This window comes from Schistocerca gregaria, chromosome 1, assembly GCF_023897955.1.
Source record: "Schistocerca gregaria isolate iqSchGreg1 chromosome 1, iqSchGreg1.2, whole genome shotgun sequence".
Taxonomy (NCBI): Eukaryota; Metazoa; Arthropoda; class Insecta; order Orthoptera; family Acrididae; genus Schistocerca; species Schistocerca gregaria.
In genome coordinates, this window is record NC_064920.1 from 1,700,058 (window position 1) to 1,713,288 (window position 13,231).

Genomic DNA, 13,231 nt, shown 5'->3' on the forward strand with positions numbered 1-13,231 from the left:
GACATCTTGCACTGCAGAACTGACTTAAAGCCAGAATTGTGGACACTTTGTATGCCAAAACACAATACTGATGATCTGATAAATACGTTGATACCAGTTTCAAACATTTTCATCCAAGGAAATGCTTACAGCAACTTCAGAAACAAGAGAATTTTGATAACATGTTTCCATGAGTACAAAGAATTATAAAAGAATGTGACTTATGTCAGCATACGAAGGTGGTGTTGACAATGCACAGTATTCTCCCACAAACAATAGGTAAAATATCACTTTGGACATTTGTAGGCATCTATGTGTGTCTTGTGGGAAGTAGTAGTGTAAATATTCTCAAAATTTGGTTACTTCTTTCCACTCAGAAAAGCTAACAGTAAAATGATAATATTGTGTCAGATAATGGATCACAGTTTTGCTCTAAAATGAGGAACTTATTCATTTAAGAAGATAAGCTCTGTCGCAGTGCTATCTCTGGATATTGTCCAGCATCTAATCCCACTAAGTGTCTGTGGAAACTGTTCTGAGCCTCCAACATCTACATCTACATGATTACTCCGCTATTCACAATAAAGTGCCTGGCAGAGGGTTCAGTGGAAAGAAACATAAAAACTAGAGCACTAAGCTGTCTGATTTTGAATGTGTGATGAACAGTGTAACCCATGATAGTATTGGTCTCAGTCTGTTTAGTTTTACATGCCAAAAAAATTGATGATATTCCCGATGAGATTATTAATTTTCTGTCACGAACTGAGTTGACTGCTGAAGAGAGCCAGTGAGTGGCAATGGCTAGGAAATTAAAACATGACCACGTAGAAAAACCCATCTATACTACTACACTCCTGGAAATTGAAATAAGAACACCGTGAATTCATTCTCCCAGGAAGGGGAAACTTTATTGACACATTCCTGGGGTCAGATACATCACATGATCACACTGACAGAACCACAGGCACATAGACACAGGCAACAGAGCATGCACAATGTCGGCACTAGTACAGTGTATATCCACCTTTTGCAGCAATGCAGGCTGCTATTCTCCCATGGAGACGATCGTAGAGATGCTGGCTGTAGTCCTGTGGAACGTCTTGCCATGCCATTTCAACCTGGCGCCTCAGTTGTACCAGCGTTCGTGCTGGACGTGCAGACCGCGTGAGACGACGCTTCATCCAGTCCCAAACATGCTCAACGGGGGACAGATCCGGAGATCTTGCTGGCCAGGGTAGTTGACTTACACCTTCTAGAGCACGTTGGGTGGCACGGGATACATGCGGACGTACATTGTCCTGTTGGAACAGCAAGTTCCCTTGCCGGTCTAGGAATGGTAGAACGATGGGTTCGATGACGGTTTGGATGTACCGTGCACTATTCAGTGTCCCCTCGACGATCACCAGAGGTGTACGGCCAGTGTAGGAGATCGCTCCGCACACCATGATGCCGGGTGTTGGCCCTGTGTGCCTCGGTCATATGCAGTCCTGATTGTGGCGCTCACCTGCACGGCGCCAAACACGCATACGACCATCATTGGCACCAAGGCAGAAGCGACTCTCATCGCTGAAGACGACACGTCTCCATTCGTCCCTCCATTCACGCCTGTCGCGACACCACTGGAGGCGGGCTGCACGATGTTGGGGCGTGAGCGGAAGACGGCCTAACGGTGTGCGGGACCATAGCCCAGCTTCATGGAGACGGTTGCGAATGGTCCTCGCTGATACCCCAGGAGCAACAGTGTCCCTAATTTGCTGGGAAGTGGCAGTGCGGTCCCCTACGGCACTGCGTAGGATCCTACGGTCTTGGCGTGCATCCGTGCGTCGCTGCGGTCCGGTCCCAGGTCGACGGGCACGTGCACCTTCCGCCGACCACTGGCGACAACATCGGTGTACTGTGGAGACCTCACGCCCCACGTGTTGAGCAATTCGGCGGTACGTCCACCCGGCCTCCCGCATGTCCACTATACGCCCTCATTCAAAGTCCGTCAACTGCACATATGGTTCACGTCCACGCTGTCGCGGCATGCTACCAGTGTTAAAGACTGCGATGGAGCTCCGTATGCCACAGCAAACTGGCTGACACTGACGGCGGCGGTGCACAAATGCTGCGCAGCTAGTGCCATTCGACGGCCAACACCGCGGTTCCTGGTGTGTCCGCTGTGCCGTGCGTGTGATCATTGCTTGTACAGCCCTCTCGCAGTGTCCGGAGCAAGTATGGTGGGTCTGACACTCCGGTGTCAATGTGTTCTTTTTTCCATTTCCAGGAGTGTGTATAAAGACAAGTCATTGTATAATGTTGTTACCAATTCCCTTCATATTTTTACCCAATGCTCTAACAAACGTCTGGATGGACAGACTACATAATTTTTAATACATATACAAACGAGTTGTTTTTCATCATTGTTACCAAAAATCTTGAATAGTCCTTGACTGATGTACTTCAAATATTAACACAAAACTCTAATAAACATGAGTGTGTGCTAAGATGCAGATGGTTCCTCCCATATATAACATTTCTCCTTTTATGTAATTTTAAACAAAAGTTGCATACATAACTATGATCTGTATTGTCTTTATGCTCACAGTCAGTAATTTTCAAGCCAGGATAATGGGGCAGGGGATTTTTGCAAACTGGTGTATTTGCCTGGGATACAATTTCAGGGGCACCAAATTCATATTCTTGAAGAAAAAACTTCGTTTCACAGAGTACTTAGCATCCACCGCACGTTGGTCTGTTGGTTATTCATATGACTTGGAAACAAATCTGTGTTGGTGTTTGAACACATTCTAAACTGATTTTTGAATGCATGCATAGTGTACGTGTGTCTGCCATCGGAATCCATGTTGCATCTGGAAATAAAAAACTTTTCCGAAGGCAAAAGGGGATGGGGCTCTACAATCTGAGCTGAATAGCGTGAAAAATGCGTTATACAAACATGTAACAACAACTGCCTGGAGAATAAGTATGGGATAAGTTAACTGGCAAGGTTACTGAAGTTAACAGGAGGATAAGTTTTGACAATGGCAGGAGTAGTTACAGAATTTGTGATGACACAATTGGTTGTTAGAACAAGGAAGCAGTTACACAGAAGACTATGATGATTCCACATTTATGTAAAAATTCCATACTACTACTTTGATCTCATGCTTGATAAACTGGAGTGTATGAATGAAATGAGAAACTACTTCCTAACATAAAACTTTTTGCTTGTAGTAGGCCTAACAGACATTTCAAATTGGTACTTCATGAATTATATTCTGTTGTGTTATTTATGTAAATGAGTTAGATAAAAATGACCATTTGTGCCAAAACTGTCTCACTTATTTGCCGCGTGTTACAATTGGTGCAATATTAGAAAGGCCTGTTTCATTTTATCTAGCAGACAGTGACAGAATAGATGTAATCAAATCAAGAAACCACACCAGTCTTGAGTACTATTCATATCAACAGCCTTTTCAGTATTAGACAACGTCATTTTGATTTTTAATGTAGAAAAACGTTTGATTAACTTTGATGAAATAATAGATTCTTTGGGTCAATGTAAGTGTCCGATTCCACCGGTCTGCTTTGGCCCATGTGTAAGGGGTGTTGTTGATTGTTTTTGTAGATATCTTGTTTTGTATGTGTGTGTGTGTGTGTGGGGGGGGGGGGGGGGTGGGTGGGTGGGTGGGTGGGTGGGTGGGTGGGTGTGTGGGTGGGTGTGTGGGTGGGCACGCACGCACGCACGCACGCGTATGGGTGGGTGTGTGGGCGCGTGCGCGTGTTTGGGATGGCCGACCTACTTTGCAAATGCCGAAATATGTTGGTGGAAAGTAATTATTTTTTTGGGTCTATTTTTTCTCGAGCTGTAATGCTCTGTGTATTTATTGTGTCAATGGAAATGACAGATTCCATGTTTCATAGTTTTATATGTAGGTATTAGTGCTTTGGTACCGTCAGATGCAGTTGACCTATACAGATCAAGGGAAGTGTCCGATTCCTGTAGATTTTTTTAAAAAATTCTTTTTTTCTTTCTTTTACTGTTATATTTAGCTTGACCCTTTCCTAAAACCCCCAATTCCTGCCATTGTCCCGTTAGTTTGGGTTGGGGTTGATTTGGGGGAAGAGACCAAACTGCGAGGTCATTCGTCTCATCAGATTAGGGAAGGAAGTCGGCCATGCCCTTTCGAGGGAACTATCCCTCAATTTGCCTGAAGTGATTTAGGGAAATCATGGAAAACCTAAATCAGGATGGCCACAAGTGGGATTGAATCGTCGTCCTCCCAAATGAAATCCTAAACTCAGATTGGAATGTATATCGCAGAGACAGGCTGGACAGTGAAGGGGGAGGCGTGTTTATAGCGATAAGAAGTGCAATAGTATCGAAGGAAATTGACGGAGATTCGAATTGTGAAATGATTTGGGTGAAGGTCACGGTTAAAGCAGGCTCAGACATGGTGATTGGATGTCTCTATAGGCCCCCGGGCTCAGCAGCTGTTGTGGCTCAGCACCTGAAGAATAATTTGGAAAATATTTCGAGTAGATTTCCCCACCATGTTATAGCCTGGGTGGAGATTTCAATTTGCGGTATATAGACTGGGAGACTCAAACGTTCATAATGGGTGGCAGGGACAAAGAATCCAGTGAAATATTTTTAAGTACTTTATCTGAAAACTACCTAGAGCAGTTAAACAGAGAACCGACTCGTGGCGATAACAAATTAGACCTTCTGCTGACAAACAGACCCGAACTATTTGCATCAGTTAACGCAGAACATGGCATCAGCGATCATACAGGGGTTACTGCATCGATGATTTCAGCCATAAATAGAAATATTAAAAAAGGTAGGAAGATTTTTCTGTTCAGCAAAAGTGACAAAAAGCAGATTACAGAGTACCTGACGGCTCAACACAAAAGTTTTGTCTCAAGTACAGATAGTGTTGAGGATCAGTGGACAAAGTTCAAAACCATCGTACAATATGCGTTAGATGAGTATGTGCCAAGCAAGATCGTAAGAGATGGGAAAGAGCCACCGTGGTACAACAACCGAGTTAGAAAACTGTTGCGGAAGCAAAGGGAACTTCACAGCAAACATAAACATAGCCAAAGCCTAGCAGACAAACAAAAATTACGCGAAGCGAAATGTAGTGTGAGGAGGGCTATGCGAGAGGCTTTCAATGAATTCGAAAGTAAAGTTCTATGTACTGACTTGGCAGAAAATCCTAATAAATTTTGGTCCTATGTCAAAGCGGTAGGTGGATAAAAACAAAATGTCCAGGCACTCTGTGACCAAAATGGTACTGAAACAGAGGATGACAGACTAAAGGCCGAAATACTAAATGTCTTCTTCCAAAGCTGTTTCACAGAGGAAGACTGCACTGTGCTTCCTTCTCTAGATTGTCGCACAGTTGACAAAATGGTAGATATCGAAATAGATGACAGAGGAATAGAGAAACAATTAAAATCACTCAAAAGAGGAAAGGCCGCTGGACCTTAAGGGGTACCAGTTCAATTGTACACAGAGTATGCGAAGGAACTTGCCCCCCTTCTTGCAGTGGTGTACCATATGTCTCTAGAAGAGTGAAGCGTTCCAAAGGATTGGAAAAGGGCACAGGTCATCCCCGTTTTCAAGAAGGGACGTCGAACAGATGTGCAGAACTATAGACCTATATCTCTAACGTCGATAAGTTGTAGAATTTTGGAACACGTATTATGTTTGAGTATAATGTCTTTTCTGGAGACTAGAAATCTACTCTGCAGGAATCAGCATGGGTTTCGAAAAAGACGGTCGTGTGAAACCCAGCTCGCGCTATTTGTCCACGAGACTCAGAGGGCCTTAGACCGGGGTTCACAGGTAGATGCCGTGTTTCTTGACTTCTGCAAGGTGTTCGATACAGTTCTCCACATTCGTTTAATGAACAAAGTAAGAGCATACAGACTATCAGATCAATTGTGTGATTGGATTGAGGAGTTCCTAGATAACAGATGCCAGACAGATTCATTGGAAGAATCCTAAGGAAATGCAATCCGACAACAAAGGAAGTAGGTTACAATACGCTTGTTCGTCCACTGCTTGAATACTGCTCAGCAGTGTGGGATCCTTATCAGATAGGGTTGATAGAAGAGATAGAGAAGATCCAACGGAGAGCAGCGCGCTTCGTTACAGGATCACTTAGCAATCTGGAAAGCGTTACGGAGATGATAGATAAACTCCAGTGGAAGACTCTGCAGGAGAGACGCTCAGTAGCTTGGTATGGGCTTTTGTTAAAGTTTCGAGAACATACCTTCACCGAAGAGTCAAGCAGTATATTGCTCCCTCTTATGTATATCTCGCGAAGAGACCATGAGGATAAAATCAGAGAGATTAGAGCCCACACAGAAGCATACAGACAATTCTTCTTTCCACGTACAATACGAGACTGGAATAGAAGGGAGAACCGATCGAGGTACTCAGGGTACCCTCCGCCACACACCGTCAGGTGGCTTGCGGAGTATGGATGTAGATGTAGATGTAGATGCGAGTCCAGTGTGCTAAACACTGCACCACCTCGCTCGGTACTCTTAATTTGATTATATTTTTGGAGGGAGATATTATTGTCTTATTTATACGTATTTTCGTGTTTGTTGTCGTGTGTATGTAGTGACGTCATAGGTGCCATATTGGAGACACTTAGAATAGCCATTTCTGCCATACTGATGACGTTATGGGTCAAAGCAGCCGGGTGGAATTGGACACTTCCGATATCCTGATTCTTTCGCAGAAAGGAAAGCCTGCCGTGTAAATCTGCAGCTGGATTAGAGAGAAAAGAATGCTAAGACCTAAGGACGGAAGAAATGTGTACCATCATGCTTGTCTCTGGACTTTATTGGTTTTAGGTTTTCTATATTTAATTTTATATCACACAAAAGAGAAAGTCATTAGCTAATAGGCAATAAAGCGTGCAAATTTTCTGAAGAGTTTTTATTCTCCCAGTTACAAATAATCCCACCAAGTATTAATAACGGGATTTTGTTTCTTTATTTTAAAGAGAGGCACCACAGGACGTTTAATTTCTTTTGACCTGAATATGTGTTTGAAGGCTTCCACTAGAAAATATACAAGTTAGAATTCCACAGAGCAAAATTCAGAGACGTGAGATAGAAGAATGCTGTGATGAGGCATGGCACTGCACTTTGGCACACTTAAGACCAAATAACATGCCTTACAATTCCTTGAACATATGTTATATACATCAAACTCTTGACAAAGATGTGCACTACAAAATGAACGTATTTTCGAAAAATCATTTTTTTTTTTTTTTTTTTTTTTGTCTGATGTCAAATCTTAAACGCTTGTGGCGGGTGGGGGGCCAGGGCCACCAATATCAAGTTTTTGTCCCGGTTCGGAAATACCGTAGATCTGGGGCTGGTGGTTTTCGCAGAGAACAGGAAAGGTGTATTTTCGTGGCTCTTCAGCTTATGATTAGAATACCACTATGGAATCTGAATCATCTGGAACTTTGTAATCCTATCCATTTACAAATTCAAACTATGCAAACTACTGACAACAAAGTGGTTGTTCTCACAGGTCCAGCAGCATTCATGGGCAATAACAATGAACAAAACTCAAGATCGGAGAGAAGGGAAGTGGTGAGAAAGGGGGAGGAAGTGGATGGACGAAAGTGGAATGAGGTGGTGGTCAAAGAGAGGGGGAGAAGGAGATTGGGATCATATATCCGATTCCCATAGATATTTAGTAATTGTGAAGCATTGCCAGGTTTGCTACTTGGGTATAAAGTCATAGATTATGTGCTAATATGATCACATTTCACCAAGTGATGTGGCACAGTGGTTATCACACTGGATTCACATTCAGGACGATGACAGCCATTTAGATTTAAGTTTTTCATGATTTCCCTAAACTGATCCAAGTGAATGCTGGGAAGGTTTTATTGAAAAGGTCATGACTGATTTCTTTTCCTTTCATAATCCAAGCTTGTCCTCTGTCTATAATGAATGCGCTTTCGATAGGACATTAGTCTTTAATCTTCTTTCCTTAGGATTGCAATTCAGTTCTTGACAGGCAAAGGAAGAAATCCAGCATTTTGTATTATTGTTGGGGATTATTTAGAATTGTAAAGACAGTGTATTCAAATTCTGGCAAAAAATATTATGTATTTAATAGCATTAAAGTGTACCATCACTGTATGGAAGAGAATGAAAATGAATACAAAAGTATGAACAATATTTTCACATTGCGCACATACACTGAAGTGCCAAAAAAACTGGTATGGGCATGTGTATTCAAATACAGAGATATTTAAACAGGCAGAATACGGCACTGTGGTCGGCAACTACTATATAAGACAACAAGTACCTGGCATGATTGTTAGATTGGTTACTGCTGCTACAATGGCATGTTATTGAGATTTAAATGAGTTTCAACATGGTGTTATAGTCAGCACAGAAGCAGTGGGACATAGAATCTCTAAGGAAGCGATGAAATGGGGACTTTCCCGTCAACCATTTCACGACTGTACTGTGAATATCATGAATCCAATAAAATATCAAATCTCTGACATCACTATGGCCGGAAAAAGATCCTGCAAGAACAGGACCAACAATGACCGAAAAGAATAGTCAATGTGAAAGAAGTGCAACCCTTACACAAACTGCTGCAGATTTCAATGCTGGGCCATCAACAAGTGTTAGCGTGCAAACCATTCAACGAAACATCATTGATATTGGCTTTCAGAGCCAAGGCCCACTCGTATACCCCTGATGACCTCTCAACACAAAACTCTACACCTCACCTGGGCCCGTAACACTGACATTGGGCACTCAATGGCTGGAAACATGTTGCCTTGTCGAACGAGTCTCGTTTCAAATTCTATCGAACAGATGGACGTGTATGGGAATGGAGACACCCTCATGAATCCATGGTCCCTGCATGTCAGCAGGGCACTGTTCATGCTGGCGGAGGCTCTGTGATGGTGTGGGGCATGTGCAGTTGGAGTAATATGGGACCCCTGATATGTCTACATATGATTGAGAGGTGACATGTATGTAAAGATCCTGTCTGATCACCTGCAACCATTCATGACCATTGTGAATTCCTATGGATTAGAGCAATTCCATCAGGACAATGCAACACCCCACACAGCCAGAATTGTTACAGAGTTGCTCCACAAACACTCTTCTGAGTTTAAACACTTCTGCTGGCCACCAAACTCCCCAGACATGAACATTATTGAGTATGTCTAGGATGCCTTGCAAACATGCTGTTCAGAATAGATCTCCACTTCCTCGTACTCTTATGGATTTATGGACAGCCCTACAGAATTCATGGTATCAATTCCCTCCAGCACTACTTCACACATTAGTCGAGTCCACGCCACATCATGTTGCGGCACTTCTGTATGATCATGGGGGCCCTACGCGATATTAGGCAGGTGTACCAGTTTCTTTGGCTTTGCAGTGTATTCTGATATGACAGATTGGTTGAGTACCTTTCTCAGTGATAAAGCATAGGGAACTGGACGAGTATTCCCCCTGCGATTAGGTTAATGATCTTTACGTAAGTACCATTGAATAGTATGGGTAAATATTTTTTGTGTATGAAAAAATTATTTTAGTAATGAGAGTCTAGTATCCTTTTATAACACTTTACTGCATAGACAGCAAGTTACATTACACACAATTACCAGTTTCAGCCAGTTCAATGGCCACCTTCACATCTGTGAAGGTTTAGAACAAAGTACAGGTCAATACATCTCATCCAAACCAAAAAGTCTGTAAAACAATTAAGTACAATACATAACCTATACGGCAATATCCATGCTTTCAAGTAACATATGACATGTTTGTATACAGCACACAAAATACGATTATTTATGGAACAGATCCGAAGTCATCGTTAACATTACACCATTCTGCTACAAGTACATTACCTATCCTACTCACAGAACTCTTAATTAATTAGACATTGTATAGAGTGCTGAGCTCTTTCATATAATGAAAACAAAAAAAAATCTACCTGCTGCAGATCATTTAGACCTTAAGTCATAGCTAATGTCATCAGATGGCAGTACAGTATGATATGATGATATGTTATGTTACTCTGCAGCATATACCACTAGAAATTAATTATATTACACTAGTTACCTAAAATGAACCATGGACTTCGGGAAGCTTACATGCCTCAGTGATACAGATAGCCATACCGCAGGTGCAACCACAACGGAGGGGTGTATCTTGACAGGCCAGACAAACATGTGATTCCTCAAGAGGGGCAGCAGCATTTTCAGTAGTTGCAGGGGTAACAGTCTGGATGACGGACTCATCTGGCTTTGTAACATCAACGAAAACAGTCTTGCTGTGCTGGTACTGAGAATGGCCGAAAGCAGAAGAAACTACAGCCATAATTTTTCCCGAGGGCATGCAACTCTACTGTGTGATGAAACGATAATAGCACCCCTTTGGGTAAAATATCTCAGAGGTAAAATAGTCCCCCATTTGGATCTCTGGGTGGGGATAACTCAGGAAGATGTCGTCGCCAGGAGACACAAAACTGGCATTCTAAGGATCGGAGCATTGAATGTTAAATCCCTTATTCAGGCAGATAGGTTAGAAAATTTAAAAAGGGAAATGGATCGATTGCAGTTAGATACAGTGGGAATTTGTGAAATATGGTGGCAGGAGGAACAGAGTTTCTGGCCAGATGAATACAGGGTTATAAATACAAAATCAAATAGGAGTAGTGTAGGAGCAGGTTTAATAATGAATAAGAAAATAGGAATACGGGTAAGCTACTATGAACAGCATAGTGAACACACTATTTTAGCCAAGACAGACATGAAGCCCACACCCACCTCAGTAGTACAAGTTTATATGCCAACTACCTCCACAGACAATGACGGCATTGAAGAAATATATGAGATAAAAGAAATTACTCAGGTAGATAAGGAAGACCAAAATTTAATAGTGATGGGGGACCGGAATTCGATAGGAGGGAAAGGAAGATAAGGGAAAATAGTAAGTGAGTATGGACTGGTGCAAAGGTATTAACGAAGAAACCACCTGGTAGAGTTTTGCACAGGGCATAACTTGCCCATTTGGTATAAGGAACATAAAAGAATGTTGTACGTGTGGAAGAGAGCTGCAGACATTAGATGGTTTCAGATTGATTATATGCATTACATTGAGCTCAGCATCAAAGATTGTAAATTCATATGGTAGTCTAATCCTAAAGACATTGCCAGGGGAAACAACTGAACAGCCTTGCTCAGACCTATCAGTGTAAATAACTTAAATTTCACTAAAAATACATAAAAGGCTTGTTTAGAAATAAAATCTGGTGTACATTATTTCTGGCACATCAAATTTAAAAACAGCATTGGGCTCACTACTAGCCACTTGTTGCAACCTCACATTAAAACTTTCAGGACCAGCAAATCACAATCTGCGAGTCGCCCCTTATGGCTCTGCTGCTATTTAGGCAAGAAGAGAAGAGACTAGGACTCACCATATGCATGATGCACTGTGATTCTGAACCATATGGTTAGAAGCAGTTTCGCAGCCTCAGCTCAGAGGCTGGGTATAGGGCTTGTCCTGAAGGTTTCTGTGTTCAGAGTCAAAAGGTTTTTAAATACAATGGGTATTGAAAACAACACGCAATACATAGTCCACCATTCACCGAAAATGGCTGTGTAAAACAACAAAACCAGAATCCATCTGGCCCCATTATCAGGCACTTGGGCACATTGATATGAGCAAAGTCCTTTTTTAAAACTGTGAATGGTGTCCACCATTCACAATGCCAAACTGATTTGAAAAAATGACATATACAAGACTCATTTAGGCGCACACATTTATCTGGCAAAAAATTTAACTCTGGTTTAAGCTCCTCATTACAGATTTCTTAATACTCTTTACAGTTGTCAAGCAGGCATTTTGAGAGGGGGAGATGAATAAAAGATTGAAAAATCATCCAGAAAAAGAGAGCAATGATTAGTGCTCCAGACTGTGGGCACCAGACTTTTGACAGCTATTACAGAAAGAATAACAAATTCCCCTGAGGGACACTATTACCCATAGTGTGTTGGTCCGAAAGTGCATTGCCAACTTTGAAACTGCCATCCTGATAGGAAGAGTCAGACTAAGTAAGGAAGACAATCCTTGATACATACAGTTACTGGGTGATAGGAGGTCTTCATGCAGTTCCCGATGGTTGCTTCTTCAGGAAGGAGAGGGAAAGATGAAAGGATGTAGCTAGTAATTCTGCGTGTGTGTGTGTGTGTGTGTGTGTGTGTGTGTGTGTGTGTTTTGTTCATTGTGCCTGTCTGCCGGCGCTTTCCCGCTTGGTAAGTCTTGGAATCTTTGTTTTTAATATATTTTTCCCATGTGGAAGTTTCTAGAAAGAAACTTCCACATGTCTGCTTGTGTCTGTGTATGTATGGATGGATATGCGTGTGTGTCTGTGCTAGTATATACCTATATTTTTTTCCCCCTAAGGTAAGTCTTTCCACTCCCGGGATTGGAATGACTCCTTACCCTCTCCCTTAAAACCCACATCCTTTCATCTTTCCTTTTCCTTCCCTCTTTCCTGACGAAGCAGCCGCCGGTTGCGAAAGCTCGAAATTCTGTGTGTGTGTGTTTTATTCATTGTGCCTATCTACCGGCACTTTCCCGCTTGGTAAGTCTTGGAATCTTTATATATCCTATGAGGTGCTGCCTTCACAGACCAGTCTCTTGCATTACTACCTTAAGAAATATTAGGTAATTAAATGTAGAATGGTACCCTCAGAAACCACACTAAAGGTGAATGGGAAATTTTATGCTTTCTAGAATCCATACATTTTATCCAGTGTCTTCTCTATACACCTGGTAAGTGCTACAATACCATAACTACTTGAGCTGGTGCAATTTTTCCCAAGTTTCAAAAGGGGATCATGACTGATTGCCTCCAAGACTTAGATATTGTCCCGAAGATCAGATTCTGTTGACAGTGTAGCCTTTAAACACAGGCTTATGTGAAGCTCTGAAATGTCTCTCTCGTATGTGCAGGCACAAGGGTTTATCCCTTGTTAGAAACTTTACTTCTTCCTCATGTTCTTAAACAGCTCTTATCCCATTGCAGTAGAGGAGCCATTAATCAAAGCATATATTCTTTCGCAGTCTTTTTCTTTGTGACATGTTGGAAAGTGAACGGAGGAGTATGATGTCATCCAACAATGTGAACACAGGTATGCAGTTCTATTTCAGAGTTATCTTTGTGAGTAAATACTAACCA